Source organism: Rattus norvegicus, chromosome 2 (assembly GCF_036323735.1).
Source record: "Rattus norvegicus strain BN/NHsdMcwi chromosome 2, GRCr8, whole genome shotgun sequence".
Lineage (NCBI taxonomy): Eukaryota > Metazoa > Chordata > Mammalia > Rodentia > Muridae > Rattus > Rattus norvegicus.
In genome coordinates this window covers 118,788,171-118,808,749 of record NC_086020.1, presented here as the reverse complement: position 1 = coordinate 118,808,749, position 20,579 = coordinate 118,788,171, and the positions used below count along the sequence as shown (strand labels likewise).

General features: G+C 42.5%; 1 long non-coding RNA gene across 2 annotated transcripts in view; it reads left to right on the top strand.

Moving 5' to 3' along the window:
- Positions 1-504: 504 nt before the first annotated feature.
- Positions 505-20,579, top strand: part of LOC120100800 (uncharacterized) — a 63,239-nt gene continuing 43,164 nt past the window's right edge. For both annotated transcript variants that reach the window (XR_010064223.1, XR_005500858.2), the window contains exons 1-2: positions 505-1,267; positions 15,530-15,724. This is a non-coding gene — a long non-coding RNA (uncharacterized LOC120100800). The remainder of the gene's footprint in view (positions 1,268-15,529; positions 15,725-20,579) is intronic.

Genomic DNA, 20,579 nt, shown 5'->3' with positions numbered 1-20,579 from the left:
TTCTGCACAATTACTGGGAGATTACCCTTAATCTAAATCTCTAACACTAGTGCGGCTACTACCCCAACTGTGCTCCCCAAGTGCTTGCTGTTTAAAATTCCTCATCCAGCAGTCTGATGTGCTGGAGAAGCATGTCACTCTGGCATGTCCTGTTGGCCATGGTCATGGACATCGCCTGTGCTCTGTCTTCTCCTCAACACACACACACTCTCTCTCTCCCCTCTCTCTCTCTCTCCTCTCTCTCTCTCTCTCTCTCTCTCTCTCTCTCTCTCTCCTCTCTCTCTCTCTCCTCTCTCTCTCTCCTCTCTCTCTCTCTCCTCTCTCTCTCTCTCTCCTCTCTCTCTCTCTCTCCTCTCTCTCTCTCCTCTCTCTCTCCTCTCTCTCCTCTCTCTCTCTCTCTCTCTCTCTCCCCCTCCCTCTCCCTCTCTCTCTGTGTCTCTGTCTCTGTCTCCTTCTCCCCCTCCTCCTCCTCCCCCTCCTCCTCCCCCTCCTCCCCCCTCCCACTCCCTCTTTTCCTCCTCTTCCTTCTGTGGTCCCTACCTGCAACCCCCAGCTTGGTAACTCAAGTTCCACCTCCCTCTATTCCTCCCAGTAATTGGCTGTTGCCAGTTTTATTTAACCAATAGTTTTAAAGTGGGGAGCAAGATTTACACAACAAAGGCTGGTGTATGTGAGGATCTGCTCATCTTGGAGCAACCAGATCTTGGGGTACTGAAGTGGAACTTTCTGGTTCCTTTGGAGAGTCAGTTGTGTCATGTGATGTTTTTCTGGAAACTATCTTCTGAGAGAATGTTTTTGTTGAAGCAGATGCATGGGAGAATGTCTTGCTGAGAACAGACTCGTGGTGTTTTTCTGGAAGCTGCCTTGAAAGAGTCACGTGATGTTTTGCTAGAGCATATCCTTGGAGAACAGTGTGATGTTAGGGAACAGTATAACTATAAATATAACCAGCAGACAGTGGACCATGCTGTATGGTATTGGTTTACCTTGCCACTTTTGGCTGACTCTGGTCATCACTGATGACACTGTAGCATTGTTTTGCCTTGCCTTCTTCACTGGTCATCATTTGTTGTGACTTCATAGAGAGAAACGGACCAATAACTTCTGGTGATGTTCCAGTTTCTTGCCTCTTTTGGGGACTTGGGCTGATTGGTAGAGCCTCTCCGCCTCTTCTGAACAGAACAGCTGATGCTCATTCCTGTGAACTGAACTGCTGCTATTCTGACAAAGAAGATTGGGACTTCCCCAAAGAACTATGTCTAAACAGGTCCACATCCTCTCTTACCCTATTAACCTTTCCTTTCAACTACTTCTGGTGGGTGGTGGGCTAGAAGGGAGGTTAAAGCATTTAAGTTCCCTTATTAAACTAGATTTTGGAAAATATAAGTCTATGGGGTACAGAATTTAACATTTGAATACAAGCAGCACCAGTCCAACCCCTACCTAAACAGCTTCCAATGTATGAACAACAACAACAAAAAAGGCCTGGAAACGTCAGTCCTTAAAACAACAAGGAGAAGCTTATACAGATGTGTTCAAGGAGAAAGCCAGGCTCCGTGTCACAGTGGCAGTCAAATCTGGCAGTGTTGTTTATGTGATCAGGCTTTCAAGTCATGAAAGATTCAGGAGTAAGAGGGTTGTGGAATCTTTCTCTGAGGCATGGTTGTCAACTTGTAGGTCTCGACCCCTCTCACAGGAGTCACCTAAGACCATTGGAAAATATGGATGTTTACATTACAATTCATAACAATAGCAAAATTACAGTTATGAAGTAGCAATGAAAATAATCTTGTGTTTGGGGGTCACCACAACGTGAGGAACTGCATTAAACTATCACAGCATTAAGAAGGTTGAGAACCATTTGCTGTAACATTTTAAATGAGGCCAGGCATGAGGCAGGAGAGTACTTCTGAGGAGGTTCTGAGAGGGCAGTTTCATGAAGCTGTAAAATTGAAACCTAGATTGTATGGGAGACCCCAAGATGTTGGAGATGCCAGGGCCATGAGCCCTGTACTGGGCTACACAGACAAGCTGACAGTCAAATTGGAATCACCCACACTGGAGTTCCATGTCCTTAAACCAAAGCTAAGTTGTTGACTGACTCATTCAGAAGCCAGGAAGCCACATTCTCCAGAGCCTGGAAGGGGGACTCTCTGTTTCAGTTGTGATCTTTAATCATCATGGAAGGAAGCCTAGAGTAATCTGACGCCTGCCCATTTGTCATTTGTTTGTTTAGTTGGCTGACTTTGTTTTAATCCCTCCTGCCCATCACAGGAGGGAATGACAGAGATGACTGATCTTCTTGTACTTTGCCTCTGCTCTCTCCCTACCGTCTCCATAAGACCGGCTCATTTGCTCAGCCCATCAAATGCAGCATTTACTGTAATTTATAGAGGGAAGTAATGGTTCCCAATTCCAAAATCAATAAAGGGGCACTGAAGACCATGATCCATTGGTAAAGTGCTTGCCATGCAAGCCTGAGGACGTGAGTTCAGATCCCAGCACTGGTGTAAAAGCTGAGCATGGACGTGAATACTTGTTGTTCCAGGACTGGGAAGTCAGACACAAAAAGGACCCCTTGGGCTTGCTGCTCAGTCAGCATAGGGCAACCAGTGACCTCCAGGTTCGGTGTGAGACCATGTCTCAAAAACTAAAGGGGGGACCGCAGGATGGCTCAGTGGAAGCACTTGCTGCCAAAGCCCGAAGACTGGAGTTTGATCCCTGGAACCTCAGTGGAAGGACTGACCCCTGAAATTTGTCCTCTGCCCCCTGTCCTCAATGTATGCTGTGGCACTCCTGAGCCTCTACCATATATCATATACATGTAGTAAAAAAAATTACATGGGAGACATTTGAAGAAGACACCAGATGTCAACTCTGGCTTCCATACACAAAGACGGTGGTGATGGTGATGGTGATGGTGATTGATGATTATATGATGATGAAAATGATACTGATGATGATGAGGACGAGGCTGGTGATGGTGACTATAAACCCAACTTTATACTATCTGTAGTCATTTTTCTCTGTGTGTGTCTATGGTGCGTGTTACCATAGACACGTCCTTTTTTCTTTCTTAGGGTAGAGACACAGCTGAGTCCTCAACCCAACACAAAACCTCCCTTTTAGAGACAGGGTTTCTTTTACCACATAGCACAGACTATCTTCCCATTTGTAGTGCTCCTGGTTCAGTCCCCAAGTACCATGTACTACCATGCCCAGCAAGTACCATGTACTACCATGCCCAGCAAGTACCATGTACTACCATGCCCAGCAAGTACCATGTACTACCATGCCCAGCAAGTACCATGTACTACCATGCCCAGCAAGTACCATGTACTACCATGCCCAGGTCATTTTCCTTTGCTACCTGTACACACAGCTCAATAAACACAGCGCTAGATTTTGACCAACTTTGTGACTGTTTTTACTTTGAGTTGTCTTAATTAAATGTTATTTTGAAATGTTGCAGAAGATGGGGAAATTGCATTCTTCACTTCTGCAAAAATAAAATATACTACCCATTACATTGATTTTAAATCTTCCCAAAATAGTGCCCTTGAAAATAAATTAAACTTGTCTAATTGAGACTGCACTGTTTTTTCCTCAAGAAATCAAAAATTGAGATGTCTAAAATAACTTGTGAGTTTTCAAAAAAACATCTCCTAGAACAAGTTGTGCCTAGTTTTGCAAAAAGCTAATCTATGCCTGCAGAGGCATACTTTAAAATGGGCACTTTAACCAGATCAATCCCCGCCCTTCAGAATGGGAGCCAAAGGGCCTAAGAGACTAACTGCATAAACACTGTCCACCTTGTGATTTGGTGAGCTCCTGGGTTGATGACCAGTGAGTGCTGAATGTTGGGAGCATGGTGTGCCCACTTACCAGGCCACCTGTCATTTTTCTAGTTTGGACTATGTGTGACTATTATTAGCATCAGCCTGCAAAGGCCTGGTGGTTATTTAACCCAGAAGGTAGAATTGGCTTAACAAATGCACAACCTTCCTTTAAACCATCAAAATCTCTTCCAAAATCAGGCATGACTTGTTCACGGTTTTAATCTCACAGAGGCAGAGTGATCTCTGAGTTTGTAGCTAGCCTAGTCTATACAGCAAGTTCCAGGCCAGTTAGAGCAACAGAGAGAGACCCTGTCTCAAAATTTAAAACAAGATTAAATAAAATAAAAATATTTTCTAGCAGGGACAAAGATTTAAGCATAAAAATAATCATGGATATTGTTCAAGTAGACACAGGCCTATAGTACCCCTGAGGGGACTGAGTCCAGTGTACTCAAGAGTTCCTGAGTCTGTAGCCATCCCAGTACCTCACAGAAAGAAGGAGGTATTTACATGTAATCTATATACACTGTCCTTTACATTTATACAATTTTTGTTACATTTATTTGGGGGGGCAGGTGCAGTATATAGGACATTTGTAGGTATCGATTCTCTTCATCTACCGTGTAAGGGGATCGAACTTAGGTCACAGGCTTGGTGACTGTTGTCAACTATCCACCAGACAAAACTACTCAGACTCAGGTTTGAGCCAAGAAAAAAATCTTTATTAGTCAGTTGGTGACTACCCTGGGAACTACGGAAGCCAGAAAGTAAGGTTAGCACATTTGGAGACCATCTCAGAACTGTGGACTTTGATGAATTAGGTCTTTGTTTTGTTGGCAGGTGGGGTTTTCGACTACATGCTGAGTTTTATGGCCTGAATGGTATTTCCATTATGGAGTCAGTTGTACTAAGGCCTTGGGGCCTCCTCAGATCTGGGGAGCTGTTACAGTGACAAGCACCTGTAGCTGCCAAGCCATCAAAAGCCCTGTGTTACGGGCAGCAAATCATCTCTACAGAGTGTGCAGTAAACAGTGCAACATAAATGCTATGCAAATAAGGAGCTGTTTCAGTATCTTGCTTAGAGAATACTGACAAGAAAGTTTCTGCAGATTCCAGTTATTTTTGAACTGAGGTTGATTGAAACCACACGGAATCTGTAGATATGGAGGGCCAGGTGTATGCGTAATCATTTTTCTTAATGATTCTTGGGATTAAGGCCAGAACCTTGTACATGTTAACACACAATCTTACTGGCGTAGAATAAGGTACAAAAGGCCAATTATCGGATGCTGATGTATTGATCTCTTTAGTTACTTAAAACACTGTTTCTACTGCCTATTTTTGCCAAGCCTGACTTCACTTGCTACCTGGACCAGAGCGACCTGGAGGCAGAGCTGAGACAATGGTCTGTTGCCCTTGGCAACCTACTGACTGCCCTGTGAGCTTTTGTAAATTCTTGCTTGCTTGCCCTCCCCACCTTGTGGTTTTAGAATACAGAATGGGACTATAAACCAGACCTGGGAGGAAGCCTTTCAGGAGCTGTCCCGGCTCCCGCCCACCAGTGGCATCTCCTCACTCCTGTTCTCATCTGTGTCATGGTGCTTATTCCAGGAAGATCCCTGCAACATCGCTCCTGGTGGGGGGAGATTTTATCCTTTTAAATCATGTCTGCTGTAGCTTAGCACCCAGAAGCCACTGTTCCAGACTGGACACCTAACTAAATATTTTAAACTTCTCACCAGGAGAAAACTTTCCATGAACATAATCAAAAGATGCTGTGGCAATAGAAATAAGCCATATGAGAGAAAAATGATTGGCTCTTTAAATAAAATGTGTTATTATTACTGCTGTGTAGCTATACATGATGTTGGGTGGGTGCACATACCATGGCTGTATGCAGAGGTCAGAACACATCTTAGTAGAGTTCATTCTTTTCTTGTACCTTTATGTAGGTCCCAGAAGTGAGCTCAGTTCAACAGCAATCGCTGCATCGTCTTGTTGGCCCAGATGGCTATTTTTAATACTTGTTTTTATTATATAATTTTTATGTATGGGGTATTTTGCCTGAGTGTTGTTTGTGCACCATCTGCATGCTTGGATTCTGCGGAGGCTGAAAGGGGTGTAGGGTCTCTTGAGACTGTAATGGAGCCAACATGTGGATGCTGGGAATTGAACCCATGCCCAATGGAAGAGCAATTGGTGCTCTTAATGGCTTAGATAAACAGTGACATTTTACAAATGGCCATCTCCAGGTAGCTCACACTTCTGATAGACCAAGATGCACTCTGCTCAATAGTATCTTTGATCTTAGTACTTGATCTTGGGAACAAAGATCTCTTCTAAATCATAATATAAAAAAAAAAACTCAGAAAATTGGAAGGAAGGACCAAGTAACAGACAGAAGATCCACAAGAATGACTAATAAACATATTAAAAAAGATCATCTAAATCTTCAACAGAGAAAACACATATGAGAACATCGATCCAACTCTACTTCCTTCTTTTCTGATCGATGGACATTGTAGAAAGCTGTATTGATACACAAGTGAAGACTTCGCTGAACATCTCTGAAGATGTATTTTAACCCTTCTTGTTGTTTAAACTGTTAATGTACCTTGTAAGCATATGGACTCAGAATGCTTATGAGGAGTTTTCTTGGTAAGAATGATCTTACAGTCACAATTTAAAAAGGAGGAAACGTGGTGGAGAGAGAGAGAGAGAGAGAGAGAGAGAGAGAGAGAGAGAGAGAGAGAGAGAGCAAACAGCCTAACCCTGGCAGAGGAGAAATTGAAATAAACTTATCCCAGGGGTGCATACATCGAAATGCAATGTTCACATGTGTGGCACTGGCAAAGAGTAAAGAAAGCATATTATACCTACAAAATAAACAAGTTTATTAATAGAATAGAATGGTTTACCCCTGTTAAAGGGAAAGGAATAGAGCCACAGCTGAACAGGCACCGGGATGTGGCTCACCAGAACTGCTCAGGGCACTTCACATTTTTGAGATAAACAGTGACACCTAAATTATGTAATCGACCTTCTCTATGTAGCTCACACTCCGATATTAGAGCAAACTACCCTCTGTTCAAAGATTTCAGAGTTTTATAGGCATAGTGTTTTAGTCCTTGAGGTGACAAAAGTCACAAGCCAGTGTAGGACAGGAAGTAAAGAGGGTGTGGTCTTTCTCATTAGAGTCTTACTAATATCTGCAAAACCCTAAAACCTTTGTGACTAAAACCTGATGGGGAGTCCGTTACACACAAGAACATGATACAGAACATGATTGGCAGAGGGGCAACCTGCCAATCAAAGACCACGTGATCTACCGTGATTGAGAGTCCATGAAGCAAAACTTTAGCCAGTGAGCCTTTCCTTACAGCCCCCATTTGCTTATCCACCAATGCATTTTCTGACTTCTACAAAGCCCTTAGACCACAACCAGGGCACACAGTGCACTGTGCATGGGCGATGCCAACCTTATTCATTTTCTTCCTTCCTTCTTTCCTTCCTTCCTTCCTTCCTTCCTTCCTTCCTTCCTTCCACCCTCCTCCTTCCCTCCCTCCTCTTCCTTTTTCTTTCTGTTTATCAAAAATGTTTCCATCATCCCAGACTGAACTCTCCTTGTAGCTGAAGATGACCTTGTACTCTTGATCCTCCTGCCTTTGCTTTCTTAGTGCTAAGGGCCATTAAACACCAACAAACCAGGTTTGTTTATTTTTTAGAGATTTATTTGTTGTGTTTGTGTGTCTGCCTGGATGTATGTTGCGTGCTTACAGGCACCCTCTGAGGCTAGAAGGTATTGGATCCCTGGAACTGGAGTTACAGGCAGCTAAGAGCCACCTCATTCGAATGTTGGAAGCTGAACTTGGGTCTTCTGCAAGAACAGCAAGCCTTAGAGGCAGCAACTGCTTTTAACCAAGGAGCCATCTCTCCAGCCCCTACTCCCAAATTATATGGGAAGAGCACAGAGCTCTGTGCATGCTAAGTAAGCGTTCTACCAACTGAACTCCTGCCTCAGACTTGTTTGATTGTGCTTTGACAGGATCTTATATTATCCAGGCTGGTCTCAAATTCACCACACAGCTGAAGCTGACCTTGAATTTCTGATCCTGCCACCTCTACATCCCAAACCCCGGGCTGACAGATGTGTACCAACAAACCTGCCCTTGAGAACAGATGATCTCGCCATCTTTCCAATCTGGAAGCTGCGGTCAACCTTTTATTGGGGATTTAGCTCAGTGGTAGAGTGCTTGCCTAGCAAACGCAAGGCCCTGGGTTCGGTCCCCAGCTCTGAAAAAAAGAAAAAAAAAGTTACTTATACTCACATTGCCCTGAGCATATTTTTTATTGGATTTTTTTAGTTTACATTTTTTAAAGATTTTATTTATTTATTTATGTACATGAGTACACTGTCACTATCTTCAGTCACACCAGAAGACAGCATCAGATCCCATTACCGATGGCTGTGAGCAACCATGTGGTTGCTGGGAATTGAACTCAGGACCTCTGGAAGAGCAGACAGTGCTCTTAACCACTGAGCCATCTCTCCAGCCCTAAATTTACATTTTAAATGTTATCCCCCTTCCCATCCATAAGCCCCCTATACCATCCCCCTTCCCCTTGCTTCTATGAGGGTGTTCACCCATCTACCACCTCTTCATGCCTCCCCACCCTGACATTCTCCTACACTGGGGTATCAAACCTTGGCAGGACCAAGGGCTTCTCCTCGCGTTGATGCCCAACAAGGCCATCCTCTGCTACATAAGCGACTGGAGCCATGGGTCTGTCCATGTGTAGTCTTTGGATGGTGGTTTAGTCCCTGGAAGCTCTGGTTGGTTGATATTGTTGATCTTATGGTGTTGCAAACCCCTTCAACTCCTTCAATCCTTTCTCTAACTCTGCCCTGAGTGTATTTGAGCATTTACATGGAAAATTGAGTTCTATTTTCTCTAGAGTTCTTGAATTCTGTTAGTTATTTTGCCAAATAATAGTTTAAATAATATTCTTTTATAAGCAATTCTTTATTTTAGAGTAACTTTAAAATTTACAGAAAAGCTGAGTAGTATTTAGGATTCCTATGTCTGTCTGTCCAGTTTAACCTAATGTTAACAGATTGATTACCATGGCACAGTTGTCAAAGCAAGAAATCTAGCAAAAATTAAATTCTAGACTTTACTAAAGTGTCTCTAGTCCAACCCCCAGACACTTTTCCTTCCTCCCACACTCTCTTTTCCTCCCTCTCTCCCTCCCTTCTTCTCTTCCTCCCTCTCTCCCTCCCTTCCTTTCCCGTTCTAGGATCCAGTCATGGATATCAAGTTACACTGGTCATGTGTCATTGTGTCCTCTGACCTATAACAGTTTTGCTCATATTTTGTGTGTATATGTATAGGGGTTTTTGTTTGTTCCATTTTGGGAGGAGATTGCACTGCGTAGCTCAGGCTACCTGAACTTTCTCTGTAGCCCAGTGTACCCTCAAACCTGCAACCTGCTTCCTCCAACTCCCTACTGATAGGATTAACCTCTAGCTCTTCCTGTGGATTTCATAACTGTGACCGCTTTCAGAGTGTTGTACAAGGACCTTCGACTCCATTTTATTTAATGGTTTTCTCATCACTAGACTGGAACTTTGCTGAAACTGGTGCTTTGAGGTAAAGACTACCCAGCAGGGAGGTGCATGCCTCACCATATTCACTCACAGATGAAGGTTTGAGAGGAGGTTGCAGGTGGGAGAGAGAGGAGGACGAATGGAGAGGAGGAAGCCACCATGAACCAGAACCGCATGGCCAGGAGAAATAGCAAGCAGCTTATTCGCCAGCAATGAAGCCCCTTGAGACTTGCTGTCCAGTCCCACCAGTGCCCTCCACTGCCCAATTACAGGCTCTAGTCTTTTATTGACCAGTTAAACTGGGGAGAAGGTTCACATGGCTTCACTTGAGTATGTGAGCATCTGCTTGTCTGGAGCAACCACGTCTTGAGGACGCAGTTTTAGCTCTAGGATACAAGCAACATTAGACTGACCCACTACATTTATTATTATGAGGTCAGGCACAGTGGTATTTACCTTTAACAAGCATTCTCGAGGCAGAGGAAGGCAGATCTTTGTGAGTTCCAGAGATGTATACTGAGATCCTGTATTAATCTAAAAAAGAAAGAGAGAGAAAAAGAAAAGACTGAGAAACTTTTACAATTATATACAATATTTTCACTATATCTTTCTATAACTTTGCCTATTTAGAAGGAGAGAGCCATTACTATGTCCAAATAGCACCTAGGCCAACATTTACTGAACACTTGAATCAATCCCTTATTAGTGCAAAGTACTTGAGCTTACTCCTTGCTGTCTTCCTTCAGGCTTTAAAATATTCAGAATGAGTTCAACTTTATGATCCAATAATAATTCAGAACTCACGGTTTCAAAAAGCAGAACATACTAACAATGAATTCAACTAAGTGAGTCTCATGTTTAATATGACTCTAACAGTAAAAGGTTTCCAGAGCTTAGTCGTAATTAAAGGCTGACTGAGAGAACACAGCAGTTATCTATACGGTTTCATTGAACCCTCTCATTACCTCTTTAACAGAGACATTATTATGCTATATTTTGCAACTCAACAAAGGTATACAGCAAATAAAGAGTCAAATCAGTATTCCACTCAATCTTTCCGACTCCAAAGTTCATGCTCTTAACCGTGACATGACAACATCTTAGTGTAATTACAGTTAATTAAGGGGGAACATGAATAAGAGTCAGAGGGGAGGTGCCACTGAAGAAGGAGTGAAGAGAAGTTAGTGAGATACAAAACTGGGCTTGGAGGTGTTGCTTAGCTGATTAAGTGCTTACCTAGTAGGCAGGAAGCCGGGTCAGAACAGCTGTCCTTCGAAGGACCAGGTATGGTGGTCCAACTCTGTTAGCCAGCATTGACGAAGTCAGATACAAGAGGATCCCTGGGGCTGTTGGCCAGCCAACCTAGCCTAATCAGAGAGCCCAGGGCTCAGTGAGAGACTGCCTCAAAAAATAAGGAGAGCAGTGCCTTAGGAACAACATCCAGTGATGACCTCTGACCTCTACACACACACAGACACACACACGCACGCACGCACACACGCACGCACGCACACACGCACGCACGCGCACACACACAGTGATATAATAGTGTGGATCTGTAATATGGACTCTAAAACCAGAAACTAAGCTATGGGAGTGGAAATGGAATTTGTTCTACTCCTCAGGTCCCTCAGGTCTTGGATAGTGCATCTCAGTCAAATACTTTATAGAGTACACAGCAGACTCTTTCTTCTGGAAAAACTGCATCTTTTTTTTTTCAGTTTTTATTTTTACAAAAGAAAATTGTACCAGCAAGAGAAGCATCGGATTCTCCGGGTCCTTTACAAACACTTGAAAGTCCATCCCCAGCCATCATCAATCGGCCAGACATGACGGGCTAACCTGTTATTTTGCCACCTCTCATTACCAGTGATAACCTGCAGGCTTGTCTCCCTTCCTTCCTGTGGTGCCTTCCTCACGACTATTTTCCTTGGTGCCTGGTATCCCCTCAACTCACCATTGCTGTCCCTGAAGTGTCCCATTGGGAATTTTGATACATCGATATTTTGTGCAACTCATTCATTGTGAGTTAAGCTATTTCCGTGATGGTCCCTCACTTTCTCAGTGTTACTTATGTTATTTTGTTTTCATATTTATTTACTCATTTTGTTTCTTTGTTTTCATGTCTAAGCTGACTTCGAACTCCCGACCCTCCTTCCTCCACCGGGGATCCCAGGTGTGCCCACCACACTCGGATGTTCCCTCATTGTTACCGGGCTCACTGCCTGGTTGTTTTATTCTTTAGACTGCTAGCTAATGTTTCTTCCCTCTACCTCAAAACTGTGCGTTGCTTTCTCTTCTAACAATCCCTTCATGTTCTCTATTGAGCCTTTCTTTCTGTTATATTATTAATTTCTAAAAGTGCTATGATTTTTCTTTCATTTGTTATTATAGTGTTGGTGTGGTGTGGTATGTGTGTGTATGTATGTGCATGGTATGTGTGATGAGGGTGTATGCATATGGTGTGTGTTTGTGTGGTGTTACGGTATGTGTTTAACGTGTATGTGTGTATGGTATGTGATATGTGTGTATGTGTGCAATTGATGTGTGTGTGTGTGTGTGTGTGTGTGTGTGTGTGTGTGTGATATGTATAATGGGGTTATCCTTGTACCGTGATGAGTATGCGGTAATCAGAGACAACTATAAGGAGTTGATGCTCCTTCCACCATGTGAGGTCAGGATAGCAAACTCAGGCTTGGCTGCAAGCTCCTTCACCTACTGAGCCATCTTGCTGGCCCGACTTTCAAAGGTTACCTGCAAAACAAAACAAAAAGTAAGAAAAAGTAGTTTCAATTTTACCACATATTTCTTGTTTTAGACATTAATCATCTTTGCTAATTTTGATTTTACTGTTTCCATGGGGCCCTTTGAGAGATAACTACACATGATCAGACTTTACACTTGTTTAAAGTATTTGGGATAACAAGTAAAATGACTTAGAAATGCAGCAAATATAATTGCACCCGCCCCCGGATTTCTTATCTAAGAGGAATTTAAAGAAAAAAAACCGTAAAAATAAATAACTTAAAAAACTTTTACCGACTAATGTTTTCACAAGTTAATAAGAAGAGAGGGAATTGGTCTTCTTAAACATTTTGAAAAGTTACATTTCATAATGTTATTAAAGGTGCATCAAAGAAAATTATTCTAAAACTACAAGAGCATGGCCGAAGCACAGCGCCAGTCGATTATGATAAGAGAAATTGGGTAGAGCCCATCTAATCTGCATGTGAATGTGATTAAAATGTTTTGCTTTAAGTACACATGGAGTGACGTTCTGAGGAGGGGCTTCTCCCACAGGGGCATGCAGCTGGACAGGGACAGGGCGAAAATGGCCGCTCCAACTTGAGTTACTCAGACTTTCCTCTGTTTTGATTTTTTTTTTTTTATTATTTTATTTTTAGAGTTAGTGAAGCATTTCACCTGCTTTAACTAGTTTGCTTGTTTTGGCTTGCTTGCTTTCCTTTGTGAGTCTTTCATTCTGTTCTCTGAGAAACAAAACCAGTCGAGAAGTAGCCATCATGCACAGCTGTCATTCCAACACTTGGGAGGTGGAGGCAGGATGGTCTCGTTCATGCTGACCTGGCTTAAAGGAGACCTTGTCACAACGAACAGACAGACAAATGCAGCCAGGGTGACAGCCCACTGCCATGGGAGCCTACTCATGGGAGCAGGACACACTTGGGAAATATCAAATGAAGTTAGGCACTTACCCATAATTACTTACTTCACCAACTGCACTGTAGCCTGTGCACAGGCTCCACGCTGGAGGCTGAGGCAGGAGCATTTGCAGTTCATGGCCAGCATGAGCTGTTTAGTGATAGCTAGTCTCAAAAGAAAAATAAAGCCATACTATCTGTTAAATACTCTTTTTTAAACCTATACTATTTTTTAAAATGAGTATTGGCTTAAATTTTGTCATAAAATCCAGTAAAGCAACTTCTGTAGGTCATCACGTGGTGAAGAGCTCAGTGATGACCTCGCGTGAGCAGGGCTGATATTCCACCCCAGTTGGTTTTCTGAAAGTCACATGACATGACGTCTTTCTTTTCTGTTCTTTCTTTCTTTCTTTCTTTCTTTCTTTCTTTCTTTTTTAATTAACTTGAGTATTTCTTATTTACATTTCGAATGTTATTCCCTTTCCCGGTTTCCGGGCCAACATCCCCCTAACCCCTCCCCTTCCCTGTTCTTGTTTTCTAAACAGATTTTGAGGAGGTTGTGAAATTGAAACATTTTTTTCATTCCTACTGATTATCTTCTTAGGGAAAAGCGTGTCCTTGGTAAATGGCATTTCTGGAGAACGACTACAAATTTTGTCTTTTTGATCCTTTAGGCAAAGGCATTGGTTGAGGCAAAGTCCCAGGTTTGGTGCCCAGCCCTTAACAAACTACAGCAAAACCCACAAAACACTAATGACTGCAAAGGTACCTGTTTTCTAGACAAAAATACTGTGGAGGTTATTGTTTGTTTCTGTTTTTATCAATGCAAAAATATCCGTGTGGGGAACAGAGCCTTGGGAGCGGGGTGAGTACTCATTCCAAATGGGCTCTGGGTTCGAAGTCTTAGGATTCAACAATTCTCCTGCTCTGGCCTCTCAATTAACAGGTTATGTTGGGTACCAGGATGCCTGGCTTCTAATATGTGTCTTTAAGTGATAGTATTTAATTGTGAAAATGGACAAAAATGCCAAGGTTTGGCTCTCTGTACAAGAATGTATGACACTTGTACTGTGTGATAGTCTGATGTGTGGGCTATAGAGAGTTTCCGATATTTTTAAGCTTGTACATGACTAGTGACCAAGTATGGGATCAATCACATAGCAGGGGAGGCTCCCACAGAGATAGACTGTGTCCCTCTACAGCCTGGAGCAAGGCACGTTCACATAGCCCGGAAGGAGGCCCTGCATTCTATGCAAGAAGAAGCAAATGTCACATTTCCTTTTTTTTTTTTTTTACTGCAGTGAAAAAGGTCAAATGTTCAAGTAACTTGGAAATCCCAAAGCACAGTGAGGAAAACAACAAGGAAGGTGGACTCTTGTTACTAACCACTAACGGAGAATTCCTAAGTGACAAATACAACCCACAAGTGTCACTGCTTTGCTTGGTTTGGTTTGGTAGAGCCCACTGACTCTGAACTTCCGAACACGTTCTTATGGGGGCCAGTGAGATGGATCAGTGCATAAGGGCACTCACCGTCAAGCCCACCAACCAAGTTCAATTCCCAACATGCACGTGGTGAAGATCTAAATCTCGAAAGTTGTGTTCCAGCCTCCAAATGCCCATGTACACCATGGTATATGGGCCTACACACACACACACACACACACACACACACACACACACACACCATGGTATATGGGCCTACACACACACACACACACACACACACATATACACACAGATAAACGCATACTGTAGTTACTATGATAAGAAATCACTTCTTTTTATTTCATTTTACATATTACTATATCACTGTATGTGTGAGCATTGGCACATTTTCAGAAGTGCCTGTATCAACTTGGGTAGAGCTACAAAGGGACAGGAAAACGCTGGGCCCGAGATAGCACCTGCTAGTACCTACCTGCTGCCCAATGTAGAAACTTATCAGCCAAGCTTGCCTAAGAACTGCACGTATGATGTGCCTGAAAAGCTATAAAATAAATGAGATTAAAAAGGCAAAGAAGAGCTAGCAGAATCTTTGTTGAGAAACAGAAGGCATTACACCTCTGTGAGGCAAAAGTGCCCATGAGGATTGGCAGCTCTGTCCTCTGGTAAGTGCATCTCTTATAAGTCACAAGGATTGTGTATTAGTTACATATCTATCTAAAGTGCAGAGGAAACGTGTGGTCTGGTCTGTGATATGGACCAAGTTTTTAATTCAATTTACTGGCATTCAGCAGATGTAATGGGTTTCTATAAATAGGATAAACAGGAGAGTAAGTCCAATATTTCATTTCCAGACACTTTAGGCCAGCACTACCTTTTTTCTTTCGTTGTAGAGATGTCAAGATGGTCGACACTCCTTGGGTATTTGGTGCATTTTGTACCCTAAAGCTTTTAATAATGTTTGTTTCATTTTGCAGATCTTTTATGTCAGCAATAAATGGAGTCCCTTTGGTTTAACTTCTGATTGCTGTGAAGTGTCCTTGTCCTGTGGAAAGGTCTGGGAGCATTTTCAAAGCAACTAATAAGTAAACATGACTGCTTTCAAGCCTTTGAAAGTCTAAACCAGGAGTCAGCGTATATTTTTCAAGGTGATCTAGCACATACATAAACAGGTAAGTGAAACTTCCCAACACACACAACTCTTGGCTTATAAATGCTTTCCTAATTTTTATTCCCTTTTGTTCTGTTGTATCTTTTCTAATTAAAAAAAAACAAACAAACATCTGAGATCTGCTAACTAAGCATAGTTGATGGCATAAAGAGGTCAAGACCTGCCATTTAGACATGCCATGACAACATTACTAATAACAACCCTTTGCTGATCTATGATAACCCGCCCAGTACACCTACATTACTAATAACAATTGTTTGCTTATCTATGATAATGAGCCCAGCACACTTTTACTTTTTAGTTAATGAATATTACAGGCAACACAAAACCAAACCAACGAAAACAAAAAAACAAAAAAACAAACAACAACAACAACAAAAAAAAAAAAAAAAAAAAAACGCTCAAGGGACCGGAAATGTAGCTCATTTAGTAGAGTGCTGTCCAGTTGGAGTTTATTAAGAAATTTTAGTGTGGATTTTAAGCACCGGGGCTAAGAGACACAAAGCCATGTACAAAGAAAGCACCCAAGGGTTGGGTTTGGTCTTGACAAGGCGGAGTCACCTGTATCACGTATTGCATATCTATTTGGTGTAGGGGAATGAACCCAGGTCTCACGTCTACTAAGCACTCAATTCTATCTCTGTGCCTCAGTGCAAGATGTTTTCCACAGTATCCCAAGGATTCTTACCTGAATGTTAGTAAGAAAGCTCAGAGCATAGCTAAGTCTTTAAACACAGCAATTTGCTTATTTACTTATTATTGGAGGCAGGGGTTGGCTCTCTCGATCCAACCTTAAGTGACATTACAGGGATAAAATTTAGGTTGCCAACCTTGCACCTACCAAGCCATCTCCCATCGGAACCATTTAAAAACAAACAAACAAAACATTTAACTGAGAGGCTTGAACTGTGTCTACACTCTTGTAAGAAAATTCTTTACAGAATCTCTGAAAGCTTGCTCTCTTAATATGGTGAAATGAAATTCAACCCTGTAGGAAATATTGTTCAACAAATTTCCTTAGACACAAACAGCAGAATGTTATCTTCAGCTGCCCTTGTCTGACTCATTACCTGGCATTTGTGTTTGCTGGCAGTGAGCACGGGTGTGCATTCCTCCCAGGCCTGCACACCAGAGGACAGAGCCTTGACAATTAGCAGCTTGGGGAGACCTAGGGCACCACAGGACACAGGTAGAAACACCAAGGAGCATAAACCTGGGGTTAATTCAAACATTGCTGGTTACAGACAGGCCTTGCCTCCCACCCTGCAGGTGCTTTTCTCTATGATTATTCCCCAAAGGGTTTTGATGAAATTTGGAAAACTGATCACTGAATTTTAATATGTGAAATCCACACCTGAAAAGAACGGCTCATGACTCCATGGGAGTCTAAAAATACACTCTGATGCCTTCGGACCTTGGTTCTCTTACAAGTTTTCTTCCACAGTTGCCAGGTAGAGAGTTGTGGCTAAGGCTCGCTGTAGTGCTCGGGCAATACAGTGCTCCACAGTGACCCCGAACCTTATGTAAAACTTATCATATTTCTGCTTCCTTTCTGCTGAATGACAACGTCTATTTATAGACCGCGTAAGAAGCCAAGCGTGGTAGGGTTTTCTTTCAGCCAATAAAAAATGTAATGGAAGTCTTCCCTTGTAATGAAGCTCAGCTGTGGCTTGGTAAAGAGTGTTGTTGCTTAAAAGAGCTGCTTATGAACCCAACTTTTGGGTCTCATGGCTTGGACCCAGATCTGAGTGCAGAGGAACCAAGACTGGGGAGGCGTGTCCTGACATTCTGAACAACTGGAACATTCAAGTGTGGAAGGTAGAGAGCTGGGGAAAGGGTGACGCAGAGGAGGATAGAGAACCTGCTCCCAGAGTCAGCTAGCAGCTACCCAGGACATAGAAACTAGGCACACAGCTCTGAGCTGGGCTCTAAGGACTGTGAGTGCCGTCAGTGCACAAAATGCTGTGCTGGCTCAGCAGTGGTGTGTGCAGTCATAGCTCTCCTGTAAGCCAGCAGATATACAGTACTGCAGGAGATATTGTAAGTCTCAGGACATTTAGCTAAACGGTGAGATGCTACCTCAAAAAGAGCGTGACTATAGGAACATCTGTTATTTGTTGCACTGTTTTGTATAAAGCTCGAAAACTCGAAGGAGTGTAAGCGTTCATTAATTGTTTGGATGAAGACAGTTTTTGCAATCTACTATTGAATATTATGTAGTTGTTCAAATGAGCTCTGTTCATGGCCTTGGAAATTTCTCAGGACAAATTATTAGCTCAGAGTACAAGCCATAGGAAACTATGGGCTGGAGAGATGGCTCAGTGGTTAAGAGCACTGTCTGCTCTTCCAGAGGTCCTGAGTTCAAATCCCAGCAACCACATGGTGGTTCACAACCATCTGTAATGAGATCCGATGCCCTCCTCTGGTGTGTCTGAAGACAGCTACAGTGTACTTATATATAATAAATAAATCTTTAAAAAAATTTAAAAAAAAGGAAACTATCTTCTCAAGAGATTATTTCTGTAAAAATCTAATGTGGCATAACCCTTTCTCTGTGTGTGTGTTTGTGTGTGTGATTCTGGGTGTTTGTGAGTGTATATGTGTGTGTGTGTTTATGTGTGTGTTTGTGTGTGTGTGTGTGTGTGTGTATGTACTTTGGAATTGTTAGAATATTCTTTAAGAGAGTATATTAATGACATTTATGACATTAATAGAATTGGAAAATAGCAATTATTTTGGAGTTCATCTTGGCTCATTTTGTGTTTAGTTTGACACACAGATTAGCCTCAAATCACTGCTCTTTGTTCCAGATTTTTTTAAAATAAAGATTTATTTATTTATATGAGTACACTGTCACTTTCTTCAGACACACCAGAAGAGGGCATCATATCCTGTTACAGATGGTTGTGAGTCACCATGTAGTTGCTGGGAATTGAACTCAGCAATTCAATGGAAGTGCAGTCAGTGCTCTTAACCACTGAGCCATCTCTCCAGCCCTGTTCTAGATTTTTAACAAATGTCTCGTCAGTTTTGTAAGCAGGTAGATAACTTATACTCACTGACTCAAACACAGACTCATTCTATTTAGTTTCCAAAATAGAGTGGAAATAAATTTGCTAACCCCAGGAAAAAAACTCAAGGTTCAACAAGAAAGATCTGAAATTATTTTTGCTTCTGACGGGATTTGGTTTAAGGCTTCCGACATTCATGAGTGTTCTCTGCATGCTCTGCATGTTCGCATGCATGTGGAGGGCAGAGGTTTTGTTAGGTTTCTTTTATGAGTTTCCACCTTATTTTCCAAGGCAGTTTTGGCCAGGCTGGCGGGCCTGGAGCTCCCAAAGAGGATCTTATTTATGATCTGCATTTCCCAAAAGCAGGGAGGCTCCTGCTGTGTGCTGTCCTACCTGGCTTTTACATGTGGTGGCTTGAATGAGAATAGCCCCCATAGCTTATGCATTTGAATACTTGGGCCCCAGTTGGTGGAGTTGTTTGGAAAGGATTGGGAGGTGTGGTCTAGCTGGAGGACCAGTGTTACTAGGGGTGGGCTTTGAGGTTTCAGAAGCTTATACCATTCCAAGTTTGTTCATTCTCTCTCTCTCTCTCTCTCTCTCTCTCTCTCTCTCTCTCTCTCTGCCTTGTGGGTCAGATGTAAGCTCTCAGCTACTGCTCAAGCACCATGCCTGTATGGACTCACCCTCTGAAACTGTAAGAAAGCCCTCATTAAATGATTGAATTCTTCCTTTTTGGTCATAGTGTCTCTTCATAGCAACAGAAAAGTAACTAAGAAAGGATACAAAACTCAGATCCCTTGTGTTTGTCAGTTTACCCACTGAATCATCTCTTCAACTCCCACTCTCAATATTTCAGCAAACAATTCTTCATTATCTTTTGTGTTTGTTACTGGGTATTGTGTAGCCTAGGCTGGCCTCAAACATGCTGTATAGCCAACCTTGAACTTCTGACGACAGATTTGTGTGATATCGCAGATGGAGGGCATTCAGGGCCTCACGTTGCTAAGCAAGTGCCACCATCTGAGCCATATTCCAGCCCTGTCATTCCACTTCTCATTGATAATTAATGAACAAGTGAGTTTCCTGTTATTCTTCCTCTTGAGACTAAAGGGACACTAAGCCTCAGCTCCCAAACCAGGGCCACTGACACCTCCTAAAACAAACAAGCAAACAATTAGCAACTTCTTTTTCATAAATATAAACAGGACAGAAGGAAGAAATAAAGAAATAAAGGAAGAAATAAAGTAGAGGGCAGCAGTCAGGGAGAATGCCTTTGTCTTACAGATATCTTTAAATTATGGTTAATTAATGTAAGCAGTAAGAAAGTGTATAATTAACTTCTCGTAGCAATACATCTTCTCAGGATTGCCTGGGAAGGTGCAGGCTTCCATACAGATTCTGAGAAATGGGTTCCTGTTTCCAGCAGCCACAGAGATGCCGGAAGCATTAAGAGAAAAGATGGCTGAGTCAGGAGAGCTGCGGCTGCAGAGATTTCCAGAGGGCTCTACACAGAGTGCAGGAGACAGTCTTTAAGGACACGCCCAGCTTTCAGCACCTGCTAAATCAGAGCCTAAAACTATCCTAAAATAGTACCAGCTGCTCAAGAACCTTCTGCTTCCCTCTCTCCCCTTTCCATGGTGCTCCAGGGAGGAGGAGTGAGCAGAACAGCTGAGAATGTGAGGAGTTAAATGAAGAAGTAATTCCCCAGGAAGGAGAGGCCGGTGGTCTGCCTGTCTTGCACCAATCTCGGAGAGCAGGAAGCAGGGGACTCCCATTTTATTTAAATCTGTATTTTATGTTTTAGTTTCCTTGCTTAGTTGAATTTAGAAAGGTCTCGTGTGGCCC